We start from the raw sequence: 19,374 nt of genomic DNA, 5'->3' as shown, positions 1-19,374 counted from the left end.
GAGGATGTTTGTTCTATTATGAAAGGCTTTAAAGCAAACTGTGCTAAATCACCAAGACCATGGTATAACTGGTTTTCCAGTATAATTTGTATCCATATCACTGTCTCAGAACCCACATTTAGCAAAGGTACCTTTTAATATGAGCACAATAAATTTGTTTTGTGTAGCTCAAAGTTGCTTTAAATTAGGGTTGCATGTTGCATACAGCGAAGTCCATTACCACTAAAATGTCATTTAGCATGAATGTGAGAGAGATTGTAAGAATCTGTGAAAATGTATTTGCAGTATCAGTTTGCTAATATAGTTGACTGCACATTATTTCACTATCACAGAAATGATAGCAAGCATCATTTAAGTTCTTGACAACAACATTTGATGTGAAATCAAATGTGCATGCAGGTCCTTGTAAAACCAGTAATTAATACATTACTAAGTCTTCATTCATCACATTGTGGGCAAGTGAATTATGGTTTTCATCACAAAGGACGTTTAGGTTAATAAGTAGAAATTTGTGCTAATGAAATGTTAGAACAAGTACACAGTTAGATGGAGAATTTCATAGTTAACAGAACCAGTGACACTATCTTTAGCCTACTGGGTAGAGATTGTCAGAAGCAACAGTAGGGTCCAGTGTACATGAATAAAATGTGATGCAAGCACTGAAATTAAAAGTTTAAATTGTTATCTTCTAGGATTGTTTGTAGATGACAAAATTGCACAAAGGGAGGTCACATCATTAAAAACTTAACGCTAGTTGTAGGGAGATTTGAACAGAATCAGCTTGTGATGTAACTCTAAGCCAAGTAAAAAGACAAAAAGTCTTATTAATTCCTTCACTTCACATTGGCCATCAATCTCTGGAAAATCTCCTAACTCCAAACTGTTTTTCTGGAGGGATGTTACATTAACAAACACAAAAACTTTGCTTTAGGGATGGCAGATGCCTAACAGATTCTTCGCAAGAATTGTAAGAAGGTTTAATCCGCCCATGAAGGACAGCTTTCTCCACACCCATGCTCAACAACTCAATAAGTATTGATTACCAGTCTGGGACCCTTACCATATAGATTAATGGAAGAGATAGAGAAGATTCAAGGAAGAGCTGCACTCTTCATCAAGGGTTTGCTTAGTTAATGAGAGTCATAGAAATGTCAGCTCTAATGCGAGACACTACAAGAAAGACATCATGAATCATAGAGAGCTTTTCTCTCATATTGCAGTAGTCTGTGACCAAAATGGTACTGAAACAGAGGATGACAGACTAAAGGCCAAAATACTAAATGTCTTTTTCAAAAGCTGTTTCACAGAGGAAGACTGCACTGTAGTTCCTTCTCTAGATTGTCGCACAGATGACAAAATGGTAGATATAGAAATAGATGACAGAGGGATAGAGAAACAATTAAAATCGCTCAAAAGAGGAAAGGCCGCTGGACCTGATGGGATACTAGTTCGATTTTACACAGAGTACGCGAAAGAACTTGCCCCCCTTTCTTGCAGCGATATACCGTAGGTCTCTAGAAGAGTGCAGCATTCAAAAGGATTGGAAAAGCGCACAGGTCACCCCTGTTTTCAAGAATGGACGTCAAACAGATGTGCAGAACTATAGACCTATTACTCTAACGTCGATAAGTTGTAGAATTTTGGAACACGTATTACGTTCGAGTATAATAACGTTTTTGGAGACTAGAAATCTACTCTGTAGGAATCAGCACGGGTTTCAAAAAAGACGATCGTGTGAAACCTAGCTTGCGCTATTCGTCCACGAGATTCAGAGGGCCATAGACACAGGCTCCCAGGTAGATGCCGTGTTTCTTGACTTCCGCAAGGCATTCGATACAGTTCCCCACAGTCGTTTAATGAACAAAGTAGGAGCATATGGACTATCAGACCAATTGTGTGATTGGATTGAAGAGTTCCTAGATAACAGAACAAAGCATGTCATTCTCAATCGAGAGAGGTCTTCCGAAGTAAGAGTGATTTCAGGTGTGCCGCAGGGAGTGTCATAGGACCATTGCTATTCACAATATACATAAATGATCTTGTGGATAACATCGGAAGTTCACTGAGGCTTTTTGCGGATGATGCTGTGGAATATCAAGAGGTTGTAACAATGGAAAATTGTACTGAAATGCAGGAGGATTTGCAGTGAATTGACGCATGGTGCAGGGGATGGCAATTGAATCTCAATGTAGACAAGAGTAATGTGCTGCGAATACATAGAAAGAAAGACCCCTTATCATTTAGCTACAATATAGCAGGTCAGCAACTGGAAGCAGCTAATTCCATAAATTATCTGGTAGCACGCATTAGGAGTGATTTAAAATGGAATGATCATATAAAGTTGATCGTCAGTAAAGCAGGTGCCAGACTGAGATTCGTTGGAAGAATCCTAAGGAAATGCAATCCAAAAACAAAGGAAGTAGGGTACAATACACTTTTTCGCCCACTGCTTGAATACTGCTCACCAGTGCGGGATCCATACCAGATAGGGTTGATAGAAGAGATAGAGAAGATCCAATGGAGAACAGCACGCTTCATTACAGGATGATTTAGTAATCGCGAAAGCATTACGTAGTTGATAGATAAACTCCAGTGGAAGACCCTGCAGGAGAGATGCTCAGTAGCTCGGTACAGGCTTTTGTTGAAGTTTCGAGAACATACCTTCACCGAGGAGTCAAGCAGTATATTGCTCCCTCCTACGTATATCTCGCAAGAGACCATGAGGATAAAATCAGGGAGATTAGAGCCCACACAGAGGCATACCAACAATCCTTCTTTCCACGAACTATACGAGACTGGAATAGAAGGGAGAACTGATAGAGGTACTCGAGGTACCCTCCGCCACACACCATCAGGTGGATTACGGAGTATGGATGTAGGTGTAGATGTAGTCTATGTTCTATTATGAGTCAAGGAACATATTACTCCATTACTCCCTCCAGCTTACATTTAATGTAATTATCACAATTTTGACATCTTTCTACTATTGTACTGTGAATGAGCAAAATGGAAAAGGAGGCAGATGTTTCTGAAACATCATTTCCTCTCCACCACAATGCCGGTAGTGGCTTGCACTGTTGTATTGTTATTGTGGTCCACAGTCTGAAGACTGGTTAGATGTAGCTCTCGACTCTGGTTTATCTTGTTCAAACCTCTTCTGCTGTTCTTAACAGCTGCAACATTCATACTTTTTAACCTCCTCACTGTAGTCAAGCTGTGGTTTCCGCTACAATTTTTACGTCTCCACACTTCCGTCCAATACCAAATTTACATTTCCTTGTTGCCCCAGGATGTTTCCTATCATCCTCTTCTTGTAGTCAAGTTTTTGCCAGTCTGTTTCAGTACCTCTTCAGTAGTTATCCAGTTTACCTATCTAGTCTTCTTTTTCTGTAGCAACACATTATAAATGCTCATGTTCTCTTCTTGTCTGAACTGTTTATCATCCACATGTCACTTCCATACGGGGCTATAAGCAAGACAAACATCTTCAGGAAAAACTTCCTAACACTTAAATTTATAGAATGAGATTTTCACTCTGCAGCGGAGTGTGCGCTGATATGAAACTTCGTGGCAGATTAAAACTGTGTGCCCGACCGAGACTCGAACTCGGGTCCTTTGCCTTTCGCGGGCAAGTGCTCTACCATCTGAGCTACCGAAGCACGACTCACGCCCGTTACTCACAGCTTTACTTCTGCCAGTATCTCGTCTCCTACCTCCTACTGGCAGAAGTAAAGCTGTGAGTAATGGGCGTGAGTCGTGCTTCGGTAGCTCAGATGGTAGAGCACTTGCCCGTGAAAGGCAAAGGACCCGAGTTCGAGTCTCGGTCGGGCACACAGTTTTAATCTGCCAGGAAGTTTCATATCAGCGCACACTCCGCTGCAGAGTGAAAATCTCATTCTGGAAACCTCCCCCAGGCTGAGGCTAAGCCATGTCTCCGCAATTTCCTTTGTTTCAGGAGTGCTCGTCCTGCAAGGTTTGCAGGAGAGCTTCTGTAAAGTTTGGATGGTAGGAGACGAGATACTGGCAGAAGTAAAGCTGTGAGTAACGGGCGTGAGTCGTGCTTCGGTAGCTCAGATGGTGGAGCACTTGCCCGCGAAAGGCAAAGGACCCGAGTTCGAGTCTTGGTCGGGCACACAGTTTTAATCTGCCAGGAAGTTTCATATCAGCGCACACTCCGCTGCAGAGTTAAAATCTCATTCCGGAAACCTCCCCCAGGCTGTGGCTAAGCCATTTCTCCGCAATATCCTTTGTTTCAGGAGTGCTAGTCCTGCAAGGTTCGCAGGAACCCTTCTGTAAAGTTTGGAAGGTAGGAGACGAGATACTGGCAGAAGTAAAGCTGTGAGTATCGGGCGTGAATCGTGCTTCGGTAGCTCAGATGGTAGTGCACTTGCTGCGAAAGGCAAAGGACCCGAGTTCGAGTCTTGGTCGGGCACACAGTTTTAATCTGCCAGGAAGTTTCATATCAGCGCACACTCCGCTGCAGAGTTAAAATCTCATTCTGGAAACCTCCCCCAGGCTGTGGCTAAGCCATTTCTCCGCAATATCCTTTGTTTCAGGAGTGCTAGTCCTGCAAGGTTCGCAGGAACCCTTCTGTAAAGTTTGGAAGGTAGGAGACGAGATACTGGCAGAAGTAAAGCTGTGAGTATCGGGCGTGAATCGTGCTTCGGTAGCTCAGATGGTAGTGCACTTGCTGCGAAAGGCAAAGGACCCGAGTTCGAGTCTCGGTCGGGCACACAGTTTTAATCTGCCAGGAAGTTTCACTTAAATTTATATTTGACATTAACAAATTTCTCTTTTCCAGACATGCTTTTGTGCGTTACCAGTCTGCATTTCATATCCTGTCTGTTTTGGCCATTTTCAGTTATTTTGTTGTCCAAAAAGCAAAACGCAAAAAATAATTTTAATATCTCATTTCTTGATCTAATTCCCTCAGCTGATTCAGTTTGACTGTATTCAATTATTGCTTTACTTTTGTTGGTACTTATCTTATAAGCTCTTTTACATCTACATCTACATTTATACTCCGCAAGCCATGCAACGGTGTGTGGCGGAGGGCACTTTACGTGCCACTGTCATTACTCCCTTTCCTGTTCCAGTCGCGTATGGTTCACGGGAAGTACGACTGTCTGAAAGCCTCCGTGCGCGCTCTAATCTCTCTAATTTTACATTCGTGATCTCCTCAGGAGGTATAAGTAGGGGAAAGCAATATATTCGATACCTCATCCAGAAACGCACCCTCTCGAAACCTGGCGAGCAAGCTACACCGCGATGCACAGCGCCTCTCTTGCAGAGTCTGCCACTTGAGTTTATTAAACATCTCCGTAACGCTATCACGGTTACCAAATAACCCTGTGACGAAACGCACCGCTCTTCTTTGGATCTTCTCTATCTCCTCCGTCAACCCGATCTGGTACAGATCCCACACTGATGAGCAATACTCAAGTATAGGTCGAACGAGTGTTTTGTAAGCCACCTCCTTTGTTGATGGACTACATTTTCTAAGCACTCTCCCAATGAATCTCAACCTGGTACCCGCCTTACCAACAATTAATTTTATATGATCATTCCACTTCAAATCGTTCCGCACGCATACTCCCAGATATTTTACAGAAGTAACTGCTACCAGTGTTTGTTCCGCTATCATATAATCATACAATAAAGGATCCTTCTTTCTATGTATTCGCAATACATTACATTTGTCCACGTTAAGGGACAGTTGCCACTCCCTGCACCAAGTGCCTATCCGCTGCATATCTTCCTGCATTTCGCTACAATTTTCTAATGCTGCAACTTCTCTGTATACTACAGAATCATCCGCGAAAAGCCGCATGGAACTTCCGACACTATCTACTAGGTCATTTATATATATTGTGAAAAGCAATGGTCTCATAACACTCCCCTGTGGCACGCCAGAGGTTATTTTAACGTCTGTAGACGTCTCTCCATTGATAACAACATGCTGTGTTCTGTTTGCTAAAAACTCTTCAATCCAGCCACACAGCTGGTCTGATATTCCGTAGGCTCTTACTTTGTTTATCAGGTGACAGTGCGGAACTGTATCGAACGCCTTCCGGAAGTCAAGAAAAATAGCATCTACCTGGGAGCCTGTATCTAATATTTTCTGGGTCTCATGAACAAATAAAGCGAGTTGGGTCTCACACGATCGCTGTTTCCAGAATCCATGTTGATTCCTACATAGTAGATTCTGGGTTTCCAAAAACGAAATGATACTCGAGCAAAAAACATGTTCTAAAATTCTACAACAGATCGACGTCAGAGATATAGGTCTATAGTTTTGCGCATCTGCTCGACGACCCTTCTTGAAGACTGGGACTACCTGTGCTCTTTTCCAATCATTTGGAACCCTCCGTTCCTCTAGAGACTGTTAGAATGGGGGGCAAGTTCTTTCGCGTACTCTGTGTAGAATCGAATTGGTATCTCGTCAGGTCCAGTGGACTTTCCTCTGTTGAGTGATTCCAGTTGCTTTTCTATTCCTTGGACACTTATTTCGATGTCAGCCATTTTTTCGTTTGTGTGAGGATTTAGAGAAGGAACTGCAGTGCGGTCTTCCTCTGTGAAACAGCTTTGGAAAAAGGTGTTTAGTATTTCAGCTTTACGCGTGTCATCCTCTGTTTCAATGCCATCATCATCCCGGAGTGTCTGGATATGCTGTTTCGAGCCACATACTGATTTAACGTAAGACCAGAATTTCCTAGGATTTTCTGTCAAGTCGGTACATAGAATTTTACTTTCGAATTCACTGAACGCTTCACGCATAGCCCTCCTTACGCTAACTTTGACATCGTTTAGCTTCTGTTTGTCTGAGAGGTTTTGGCTGCGTTTAAACTTGGAGTGAAGCTCTCTTTGCTTTCGCAGTAGTTTCCTAACTTTGTTGTTGTACCACGGTGGGTTTTTCCCGTCCCTCACAGTTTTACTCGGCACGTACCTGTCTAAAACGCATTTTACGATTGCCTTGAACTTTTTCCATAAACACTCAACATTGTCAGTGTCGGAACAGAAATTTTCGTTTTGATCTGTTAGGTAGTCTGAAATCTGCCTTCTATTACTCTTGCTAAACAGATAAACCTTCCTCCCTTTTCTTATATTCCTATTAACTTCCATATTCAGGGATGCTGCAACGGCCTTATGATCACTGATTCCCTGTTCTGCACATACAGAGTAGAAAAGTTCGGGTCTGTTTGTTATCAGTAGGTCCAAGATGTTATCTCCACGAGTTGGTTCTCTGTCTAATTGCTCGAGGTAATTTTCGGATAGTGCACTCAGTATAATGTCACTCGATGCTCTGTCCCTACCACCCGTCCTAAACATCTGAGTGTCACAGTCTATATCTGGTAAATTGAAATCTCCACCTAAGACTATAACATGCTGAGAACATTTATGCGAAATATATTCCAAATTTTATCTCAGTTGTTCTGCCGCTAATGCTGCTGAGTCGGGAGGTCGGTAAAAGGAGCCAATTATTAACCTAGCTCGGTTGTTTAGTGTAACCTCCACTCATAATAATTCACAGGAACTATCCACTTCTACTTCACTACATGATAAACTACTACTAACAGCGACGAACACTCCACGACTGGTTGCATGCAATCTATCCTTTCTAAACACCGTCTGTACCTTTGTAAAAATTTCGGCAGAATTTATCTCTGGTTTCAGCCAGCTTTCTGTACCTATAACGATTTCAGCTTCGGTGCTTTCTATCAGCGCTTAAAGTTCCGGTACTTTACCAACGCAGCTTCAACAGTTGACAATTACAATACCGTTTGCTGCTTGGTCCCCGCATGTCCTGACTTTTCCCCGCACCCGTTGAGGCTGTTGCCCTTTCTGTACTTGCCCAAGGCCATCTAACCTAAAAAACCGCCCAGCTCACGCCACACAACCCCTGCTACCCGTGTAGCCGCTTGTTGCGTGTAGTGGACTCCTGACCTATCCAGCGGAACCCGAAACCCCACCACCCTATGGCGCAAGTCGAGGAATCTGCAGCCCACATGGTCGCAGAACCGTCTGAGCCTCTGATTCAGACCCTCCACTCGGCTCTGTACCAAAGGTCCGCAGTCAGTCCTGTCGACGATGCTGCAGATGGTGAGCTCTGCTTTCATCCCGCTAGCGAGACTGGCAGTCTTCACCAAATCAGATAGCCACCGGAAGCCAGAGAGGATTTCCTCCGATCCATAGCGACACACATCATTGGTGCCGAATGGTATCCACTCTTGAAACTGTGTGCCGGACAAGACTCAAACTTTGGACCTTTGCCTTTAGTGGGCCAGTGCTCTACCGACTGAATATCCGAACATGACCCTTGGCCCATCCTCACAGCTTTATTCAATCGGTACCTCATTGCCCACCTTCCAAACTTCACAGAAGTTCTCCTGTGCAACTTGAGGGATAACAATTGCTGGAAGGAAGTTTTGCAGGAGAACTTCTGTGTACTTTGGGAGGTAGGAGATGAGATGCTGGTGGAAGTAAAGCTGTGAGAATGGGTTGTGACCCATGCTTGGATTACTCAGTCTGTAAAGTACTAACCCTTGGAAGCAAAGTCTCGAGCTCAAGTCTCAGTCCAGAGCGCATTTTTAATCTGGCAGGAAGTTTCACATCAACATCTTCACACCCCCACTGTAGAGTGAGAATTTCATTTGGCTATCCATTCTGTTCATCTTATTGTCTGAGTTCTTTGCCATATCTGACAGAACTACAATGTCATTGACAAACATTAAAGTTTATTTTCTTCACCCTGAACTTTAACAACCTTCCCAAAGTTCTCTTTGATTTACTTTGCTGCTTGCTCAGTGGACAGATTGGATAACATCAAGGATAGGGTACAACCTCATCTCACTTTCCTTCCCAACTGCTGCTCCTTTTGCATGTCCTCTGAGTATTACAACTGCTGTTTGGTTTCTGTACAAGTTGTAGGAAAATGGTTGCTCCCTGTTTTCTATTCCTGCTTTTTCTCAATTTCAAAGAGTATTTTCCAGTATACTTTGTCAAAAGCTTTCTCTAACTCTGCAATATAAGTTTGTCTTTCTTTAATCCATGAATCTACTTTACAAGTCATAGTGTTGGTACTGACTTGAATGTTGCCAAATTTCTCTGGAAGCCAAACTGATCTTCCCCAAGGTCAGCTTCTGTCAGACTTTCAGTTCTTCTGTAAATACTTCATGTCAGTATTTTGCTGCTATGGCTTATTAAACTGATCATTCAGTAATATTCATACCTGTCAACATCTGGCTTCTTTGGGACTGCAATTATTGCATTCTTTGTTAGGGTTAAGGGTATTTAGCTTGAGTTGTATATCTCTTGTATCATGTGGGAAAGTCTTGTCATGGCTGGCTCTCTCAAGGTTCTCAATAACTCTGTGGGAATATCATCACTCCAAGGACTTTGTTTTGATTAAGGCCTTTCAGTGACCTGTGAGATATGTCTCACTGCATGTCTCCCATCTCATATTCTCTTCTTATAAAATTATCTTCAAGTTTGTTTCTCTTTTGTAGACCCTATATCATTCTTTCCACCATCCAGTCTCCCCTTCTTTGCTTAGTACTGACTTGCCATCTGAGCTCTTGATAATCACACAGCTACTTCTCTTTTCTCCAAAGATCTTTTTAACTGTCCTATCCATGACATTGATCTTATTTACCTTTCCTTTAGGCATGCGTATTTTGCAGCTTTGCACTTCTCCTGTAGCCATTCCTGCTTTTTCACCTTGTACAGCCTGTCAGTCTCATTTCTTACATGACTGTGATTTTTTTTACCTGCTTCATTAGCTACATTTTTGTGTTTTCTCATTTTGTCAGTTAAATTCATCATGTTGTGTGTTACCCAAAGAATTTTAATTGGCTTTGTCTTTTTTTGCTCTTTGATCCTCTGCTACCTCCACTATTTTATGTCTCCAAGCTACCAATTTGTGTTCTATTTAATTCCTTTTCCTTAGTTCATCAGTCATTATCTAGTGCTCCCTTTGAAACTCTCTCTTATCTAGGTCTTAGTGTCAAAATTTTCTGCGTATCTGCAGTCCATAACCAATAATTTATGGTAGGACTCCACATCTGTCCATGGAAAATGTTTTACAGTCTAAACCTGATTTCTAAATTATATAATCTACCCAAAACCTTCTGGTTTCTCCTGGTCCCATCCACAAATCAATCTTATTTTGTGATTCCTCAACCTATTGTCAACAGTGATAAATTATGGTCTGTGCAAAATTCTACAAGGCCTTTTCTTCTCACGTTCCATTCACCCAGTAAATGTTCTCATATTATTTTCCCTTCCCTCCCATTTCTTATGAATTATGGCTTCTCACACATTTACATCTATGTCTCCTTTAACAATCTGAATAATTTCTTTTCTCATACCATTTTCAAATCTTTTTATCACCCATGGAGCTAGTAGGCACATATAGGCCTAATTCTATTACTGTAGTGGGTGTTGGCTTTACTTACCTACCTCATTAAGGAATCTAACACTACATACTTCGACCAATAGAATCCCAGTTTTATTTTTCCTGATGCCACATCCTCCTGACTAATCTTCACCCAAAGATTTGAAAGGGGTTGTTGTTGTTGTTGTTGTGGTCTTCAGTCCTGAGACTGGTTTGATGCAGCTCTCCACACTACTCTATCCTGTGCAAGCTTCTTCATCTCACAGTACCTACTGCTACCAACATCCTTCTGAATCTGCTTAGTGTATTCATCTCTTGGTCTCCCTCTACGATTTTTACCCTCCACGATGCCCTTCAATACTAAATTTGTGATCCCTTGATCCCTCAGAACATGTCCTACCAACCGATCCCTTCTTCTAGTCAAGTTGTGCCACAAACTCCTCTTCTCCCCAATCCTATTCAGTACCTCCTCATTAGTTATGTGATCTACTCATCTAATCTTCAGCATTCTTCTGTAACACCACATTTCAAAAGCTTCTATTCTCTTCTTGTCCAAACTAGTTATCGTCCATGTTTCACTTCCATACATGGCTACACTCCATACATATACTGTCAGAAACGACTTCCTGACACTTAAATCTATACGCGATGTTAACAAATTTCTCTTCTTCAGAAATGCTTTCCTTACCAGTGCCAGTCTACATTTTATATCCTCTCTACTTCAACCATCATCAGTTATTTTGCTCCTCAAATAGCAAAACTCTTTTACTACTTTAAGTGTCTCATTTCCTAATTTAATTCCCTCAGCATCACGGACTTAATTCGACTACATTCCATTATCCTCATTTTGCTTTTGTTGATGTTCATCTTATATCCTCCTTTCAAGACACTGTCCATTCCGTTCAACTGATCTTCCAAGTCCTTTGCTGTCTCTGACAGAATTACAATTTCATCGGCGAACCTTAAGGTTTTTATTTCTTCTCCATAGATTTTAATACCTACTCCGAATTTTTCTTTTTTTTCCTTTACTGCTTGCTCAATATACAGATTGAATAACATCGAGGAGAGGCTACAACCCTGTCTCACTCCCTTCCCAACCACTGCTTCTCTTTCATGTCCCTCGACTCTTATAACTGCCATCTGGTTTCTGTACAAATTGTAAATAGCCTTTCACTCCCTGTGTTTTACTCCTGCCACCTTCAGAATTTGAAAGAGAGTATTCCAGTCAACATTGTCAAAAGCTTTCTCTAAGTCTACAAATGCTAGACACATAGGTTTGCCTTTTCTTAATCTAGCTTCTAAAATAAGTCGTAGGGTCAGTATTGCCTCACGTGCCCACATATTTCTACGGAATCCAAACTGATCTTCCCCAAGGTCGGCTTCTACCAGTTTTTCCATTTGTCTGTATAGAACTGGCTTATCAAACTGATAGTTCGGTAATTTTCACATCTGTCAACGCCTGCTTTCTTTGGGATTGGAATTATTATATTCTTCTTGAAGTCTGAGGGGATTTCGCCTGTCTCATACATTTTGCTCACCAGATGTTAGAGTTTTGTCAGGACTGGCTCTCCCAAGGCTGTCAGCAGTTCTAATGGAATGTTGTCTACTCCCAGGGCCTTGTTTTGACTCAGGTCTTTCAGTGCTCTGTCAAACTCTCCACGCAGTATCATATCTCCCATTTCACCTTCATCTACATCCTCTTCCATTTCCATAATATTGTCCTCAAGTACATCGCCCTTGTATAGCCCCAGTATATACTCTTTCCACCTTTCTGCTTTCCCTTCTTTGCTTAGAACTGGATTTCCATCTGAGCTCTTGATATTCATACAAGTGTTTCTGTTTTCTCCAAAGGTCTCTAATTTTCCTGTAGGCAGTATTTATCTTACCTCTAGTGAGATAAGCCTCTATATCCTTACATTTGTCCTCTAGCGATGCCTGCTTAGCCATTTTGCACTTCCTGTCGATCTCATTTTTGAGACGTTTGTATTCCTTTTTGCCTGCTTGATTTACTCTGTTTTTATATTTTCTCCTTTCATCAATTAAATTCAATATTTCTTCTGTCACCCAAGGATTTCTATTAGCCCTTGTCTTTTTACCTACGTGATCCTCTGCTGCCTTCACTACTTCACCCCTCAAAGCTACCCATTCTTCTTCTACTGTATTTCTTTCCCCCATTCTTGTCAATTGTTCCCTTATGCTCTCCCTAAAACTCTGTGCAACCTCTGGTTTAGTCAGTTTATCCAGGTCCCATCTCCTTAAATTCCCACTTTTTTGCAGTTTCTTCAGTTTTAATCTACAGTTCATAACCAATAGGTTGTGGTCAGAGTCCACATCTGCCCCTGGAAATGTCTTACAATTTAAAACCTGATTCCTAAATCTCTGTCTTACCATTATATAATACCTTTTAGTATCTCCAGGGTTCTTCCATGTATACAACCTTCTTTGATGATTCTTGAACCAAGTGTTAGCTATGATTAAGTTATGCCCTGTGCAAAATTCTACCAGGTGGCTTCCTCGTTCATTTCTTACCCCCCGTCCATATTCACGTGCTACGTTTCCTTCTCTCCCTTTTCCTACTACCGAATTCCAGTCACCCATGACTATTAAATTTTCATCTCCCTTCACTATCTCAATAATTTCTTTTATTTCATCATACATTTCTTCAATTTCTTCGTCATCTGCAGAGCTAGTTGGCATATAGAATTGTACTACTGTCATAGGCATGGGCATCGTGTCTATCTTGGCCACAACAGTGCGTTCACTGTGCTGTTTGTAGTACCTTACCCGCATTCTTATTGTTTTATTCATTATTAAACCTACTCCTGCATTACCCCTATTTGATTTTGTATTTATAACCCTGTATTCACCTGACCAAAAGTCTTGTTCCTCCTGCCACCGAACTTCACTAATTCCCACTATATCCAACTTTAACCTATCCATTTCCGTTTTTAAATTTTCTAACCTACCTGCCCGATTAAGGGATCTGACATTCCACGCTCCGATCCGTAGAATGCCAGTTTCTTTCTCCTGATAACGACATCCTCTTGAGTAGTCCCCGCCCGGAGATCCGAATGAGGGACTATTTTACCTCCGGAATATTTTATCCAAGAGGATGCCATCGTCACTTATCCATACAGTAAAGCTGCATGCCCTCGGGAAAAATTACGGCCGTTGTTTCCCCTTGCTTTCAGCCGTTCACAGTACCAGCACAGCAAGGCCGTTTTGGTTATTGTTACAAGGCCAGATCAGTCAATCGTCCAGACTGTTGCCCCTGCAACTACTAAAAAGGCTGCTGCCCCTCTTCAGGAACCACTCGTTTGTCTGGCCTCTCAACAGATACCCCTCCGTTGTGGTTGTACCTACGGTACGGCTATCTGTATCGCTGAGGCACGCAAGCCTCCCCACCAACGTCAAGGTCTATGGTTCATGAGAGTGGTGAGGGGGGGGGGGGGGGGATCCAGCATATTTTTTCTAAAAAGAATGCATTCATCAGTAAACCTTACAGTAGTACTTCATGTTCTGAAAAAAATATAATGACTGTATTTTCCCATGCTTTCAGCTAGTCACAGTACTAACATAACAAAGCTATACTGGCTAATGTTACAAGACTAGATCAGTCAATCATCCAAACTGTTATCTGTGTGATTGCTGAAAAGGTTGCTGCTCCTCTTCAGGAAATAAAGGCAGTCTGTTTGAAATTGCTCATGTCTGAAATTCAAATAGACTGGTGAGTAACATTCAGCACTATGTCTTTCAATCCCATGAACCATAAAATGTTTGAATCCTCCTTGGCATGCTGCACATATAGTGGTCGACACGTTGCTGCTCAGACTTCTCAAACCCTTGGGCGGTGGATCTCTTGAAGTCATGCAGTGTGTGAGGAAAGTTTTACATTGACATTCTGCAAGTTTCAACTATCCCCAACCATGCTTATTCAGGTTCATTTCAGCACTTTACCACATTTGGTGGACCAAGCCTCCTGTTGGAAAATGTTCACTACGTGGGCATAGTGTGCTCAGTATTATTGTCTTGAAAAACAAATCCATTGTCAAAATGCCATATGTATGGTGGGACAATAGGTTGGCGGATCCTGCCCCAAACCTACACAGCCCTGAAATTAACCTACGTGAAGATGAGAGAGGTCTTGAGAACAAGACAGTAAGGACACCAAGCAGAAAAGCAGGAGGCACATTTCTTATTTGTGCCTCATGCTATAAGTTCTCCCCCCCCCCCCCCCCCTCCCAACCCCACCCGATCCCACCCTTCTAAACTAAATAAGTAATCTGTTTATTATTCAAAAGTAATCTCCATAACTGTTAATACATTTATCCCATTGTGAGACAAACAGTCAATGCCTTAATGGAAAAATATTTGCAGTTGCCTATTGAAAGTAAGGGTACACCTCTTCATCTGAAGCAAATTGACAGGCAAGAATGTCTTGGTTTTAACATGGGAAGAGATTGAGACAGTATGGAGGATGTGGGAGAGCTTCCCAGCAAAACTTGTGGAAACATGTGGGCAGCCCACAAGCTGCCACGTTAGTTTTGGCTACCTCGCAGAAGCCCTTACACGTCCTCCATACAGTCCCACTGCCTCACCATGTGATTTTCATATTCTTAGAGCCCTCAAGAAAGACATTCATGGCTGTAGATTTGGTTCAAACACAGAGGTGCATGTCTGAGTACAGTCAAGGTTCTGTAGGCCACCATAAACATTTCTCCATGAAAGCATTGCCTGTCGTGTCTCACAGTGGAAGAAATATATTAATAGTGTGGTGATTTCTTTTGAAACACTGATGCAGCACTGGAAGGATGTTTTGCATGTGTGGTGTGGTGTGTGTGTGTGGGGGGGGGGGGGGGGGGGGGAGGGGGGCGGGGGCATTCAACTGTGTGCGCACATGCTGAGTATATGTACTAATTAATTGTAATAAAGGACTTTGTTTCAGAGCTGAGCATTTTGTGGTGTATTTTTAATGTACCTGTCCTCTTCTGTGTGTTTCCTCTATGTGGTGTGTAATGGTCTGTCAGCCTACGCATTTTATCCATCAGGGATTTTGCATTAGTCCACTGAATGTAATTAAATATTTAACATAACTCCAGAACAGATGAGTAGTAACTTACTGACATTTTTCAGATATGCATATGTCAAGATTTGACCCTTAATAGAGCTCAGATGAAACCAGATATGTTTTATAAGACATACAGATGATTTGTCTTATGTGCATTTCAGTAGTAGAACCATTCTTATTGTCATTTTGTCATAAAATTTATTGGAAGAAGTGGTCTAATAGAGAATTTCCTCTGAGTTACATTGGTAACAAGTTTCATGATGAAGGCACAGTGACACTGTTGTAGTGAGGTGCACTTGTCAACAGAACGATTGTTACTAAAGATACATTTTGTACCATTAGTTGAAGTATTTCTGATTATGACACTAATTATAACAATGGAGTTTTTATGCTTCAGTGTCTTTTATTTATTTTTTCCTTACCATAATATATGTGATGTGGATAGTAATTCTTTGAGAGGGTCAACAGTAAAAACTTGTTCACTGTCTAGTTTGTCTTATTTCCTGTAACTTCCACACCATAAACACAGTTGACATACCATAGCCTATAGTATTCTGGTTCCCTGATATTGTCTCATTCATATATATATGGGTAAAATGAGGTACATGGGGAAGACCAAGCTTTGTAGATACTAGACACAACAGACTTCTCAGTAAGCCCTGTTTATCCCAATCTAAACTGCAAATTCAAAATTTGCTGAAGTGGACACACCAATAAAGACTTATCCCCTCAAAGTATTCCCCTGTTAAGGAAGATAAAAAAGAACAGTTGGTACTGGCTTGATTGGTTAAGTTTTGAGTGATTCATTTCAGAGATGGAGGCTATATTTAAAAAATTCATATATTAAAAAGAGGTGTGAGATACATGATAATGCATGTGAATGCACTAAACTTCCAGAGACAGTCATGTTACTTTATGTGAGGTGTGAAACTGAAATAAGTGTGTATAGACTAGTTAGTTTTTACTTATCACAATACCTTAATAATATCTTGGAGAGAGAGGAATGACAGGCAGCTAAAATTTTGTTAGCTTCAACTTGCTCATTTGTATTGCGCCAGTGCATGCAGTTTGTCTGAGCACACTAAAGTATTCTTTACTCAAAACATTATTCTTTATGCAGATGGTGAAATAGTTTATACCTAGAACAGTTTCCTTCTAATGTACAGAAGTCTTCAACTTTCCCCATAGTGTTCACGTAACGAAATGATGATTATAGTATTAACTTTTCTGTGTCATACGATACAAAACTGTATACTTCTCCAACAGCTTTTTTTCAATTTTGAATGACAGTAAGTTGGTGCTGTTGTCAACCTCAATCATTTATATAATCATTTGAGTTTTGTGCATATGTTTTAGTAACTATTACAAACAGTTTTCGTGTAACCACATTCATTCATGTTATTTCATTATATAATTTTGGAAAGGGAGTCTCAATCAACTTTTTGTGCCCATGTGTAGCTCTCAGAGGCAGTTTCTGTGAGTACTGTCACAAGAGTAGATGTGCTTCTTGCTTCCTAGTAGCTGTGCACACTACTGACACAGAACTCGCAGGTGAAATAGAAAAACCTGTACCAGTCACTTACCTTACAATTTCATTGTTCAAGACATCATAACAGTATGTTCACACTGCAATTTACAATGTCAAATTCAGAAACTGAGTTATAAAAAAATGAAACAAAGATAATAGGAAAGCTCTTGTGATAGTCTGCTCAGCATATAGAAATATCAGTCTGCACATGCAATAACATGAATGAGGCGCACTGATTGCCAGCTTTGCTGTTTGCACTTAATGAAATTGTTAGTTTCTGCTTAGTTTTAGAATCAGAATAGTTCGAAATGTCTTTTATATTTGTGTGACTGGGAAATTATGTTTGTAAAATATTTCAGTTAATAATAACAACATTTGCCACATCTACTACTTAATGTAAGAGTGGAATCAGACAGAACAAAACTATTATTAGTATATATATTTTATAAGTACTTCAAAGAACATTAATGTGTTACATATCATGCACCAATAAACAAACATTCATAAAACATCACACAACAGTGTACACTGTGCTTTTCATCCTGTAATTGAAGTTGTTATTAAATTAGCCACAGACACTACAGAAGGCCATACTCACCAAGAACAGAAAATGGTATGAGACTGACAGTGACACACAAATTTTAAGAATGAATCATATTCTATAAAATTAAATGTTTCTTGTTTAACAGTGAAGACAGGAAAGACACAGCAAAGAAACAGACTAGTTACTTGGAACCTAGTGGAAAATAAGGAGATTCAGAATTTTGAGTGAACTCTGCTCTCTACAATGTTATTGTTAAATTTGTAATGTATTATTTATCCTGAACACTTGAAATTTGACACTGTTTAATATTTCTGTCACTTCACCCAGATTCTGCTAGTGGTGAGTAAGGTCATTTCATCTCTGACTTGTAGTTTTCTACTAATGCTATTGTTTCATCCTGTGTGTAATCCACATGCAACATGCTATAAGTGTGAATAATTGAATATTACACTTGGAAAGTATGTCACTAGTTGACCCGATATTTCAAAGCATTGTGTAAGCACAAATTCAGTCTTCTCAAATAACTTTCAGTATTTTCCCAATTTCAATACAGTTTTGTATTATATGAGTCTATAGGTGCACAGAAAAAGTTAACATTTTGATCGTAGTAATGGTGCCATAAAAGGTGTAATGAAAAAATAGGTATAATTATCATATCTTCCAGAGTAATTACTAGGTCACAGTTGACTTCAAACTGCACATTGCATATACTTTAGAAATATGTAGTCTATAGGAACTTCTTTGTTTCTTTATTTTACTTTGTTGTTGTGTTTGATATGCTTGCTGGTAGTTGATGTAGTACTACGGTATTTCCTGTGTTAATGATGGTGATCTCGTTTGTCAGTTCAGTCAAGTTTTCAGTTCTATATTTCATCTTCACAACCTTTTTGTTATATCTGATATTCTCTCTCTCTCTCTCTCTCTCTCTCTCTCTCTCTCTCTCTCTCTCGCTTGCCCAGGAGCACACATGTGTGCACCCACCCACCCACCCACCCACCCACCCACCCACACACACACACACACACACACACACACAGTTGCATAAATACAAAATTAAAATAGTTTTGTTACACAGAAAGCAATCTAATCATGCTAAATCAGAATATGGATTTTAATTAGGTGAAAAATTGATCAAACAGCTTTGAGTATTAAAGTAATCAATAGCACTTAGTGCAAGTAAATGCACAATGAAGACCAGAGGATCTGAAGATTCTCAACGGTGTTTTGTAATCATTTTTCACATGTAGTGAAAGCTAAAGGTCCCGAGAAGTCCATCACATTTCTGTGTTAGTATTTAAATATTTACAGTGGAATTTTTGGAAAGTTAAGTGCCTTCAATGCATATGACACAATATACTGAGTTAAGCAATGTAACATACACTTGATAATCAAATGCACACAAATACAAATTTTCATATTAAATGAAAACTTGATATTCTACTGAGTCTCAAACCAAATTTGTTGCATATTATACATGCAACACTCAAGAATTTGTTTTCTGAATACATCTCAACTCAGTGCCTCAGTATGTCAGTAAATCTCAACTGTGTGTCCAAACTCCACAGGGTCTTTCCTGCATGCATGCCAAACTAACTCCCCTAAGATAAATTATGTGGTAGAGAATGGCTTTGTTACAGCCCAAGATTTGTTTCCACGTTGGGACTTATGCCTTTCTATGTAGTATGTACTGAATTGAACTTTCCTATCATATTAAAATTGCATGGTGGACTGGGACTCAAAAATACTCTGCTGCCGAGCATTTTATTTAATAAAGAGCCAACTTCTGTACTGTGCATAAGACATTTTTGCAGTTACAAAAGTGAAGCAGGCAGGTTAGGAAG

Source organism: Schistocerca nitens, chromosome 8, assembly GCF_023898315.1.
Source record: "Schistocerca nitens isolate TAMUIC-IGC-003100 chromosome 8, iqSchNite1.1, whole genome shotgun sequence".
In the NCBI taxonomy this organism is placed as follows: domain Eukaryota; kingdom Metazoa; phylum Arthropoda; class Insecta; order Orthoptera; family Acrididae; genus Schistocerca; species Schistocerca nitens.
This window is presented reverse-complemented; position numbering follows the sequence as displayed.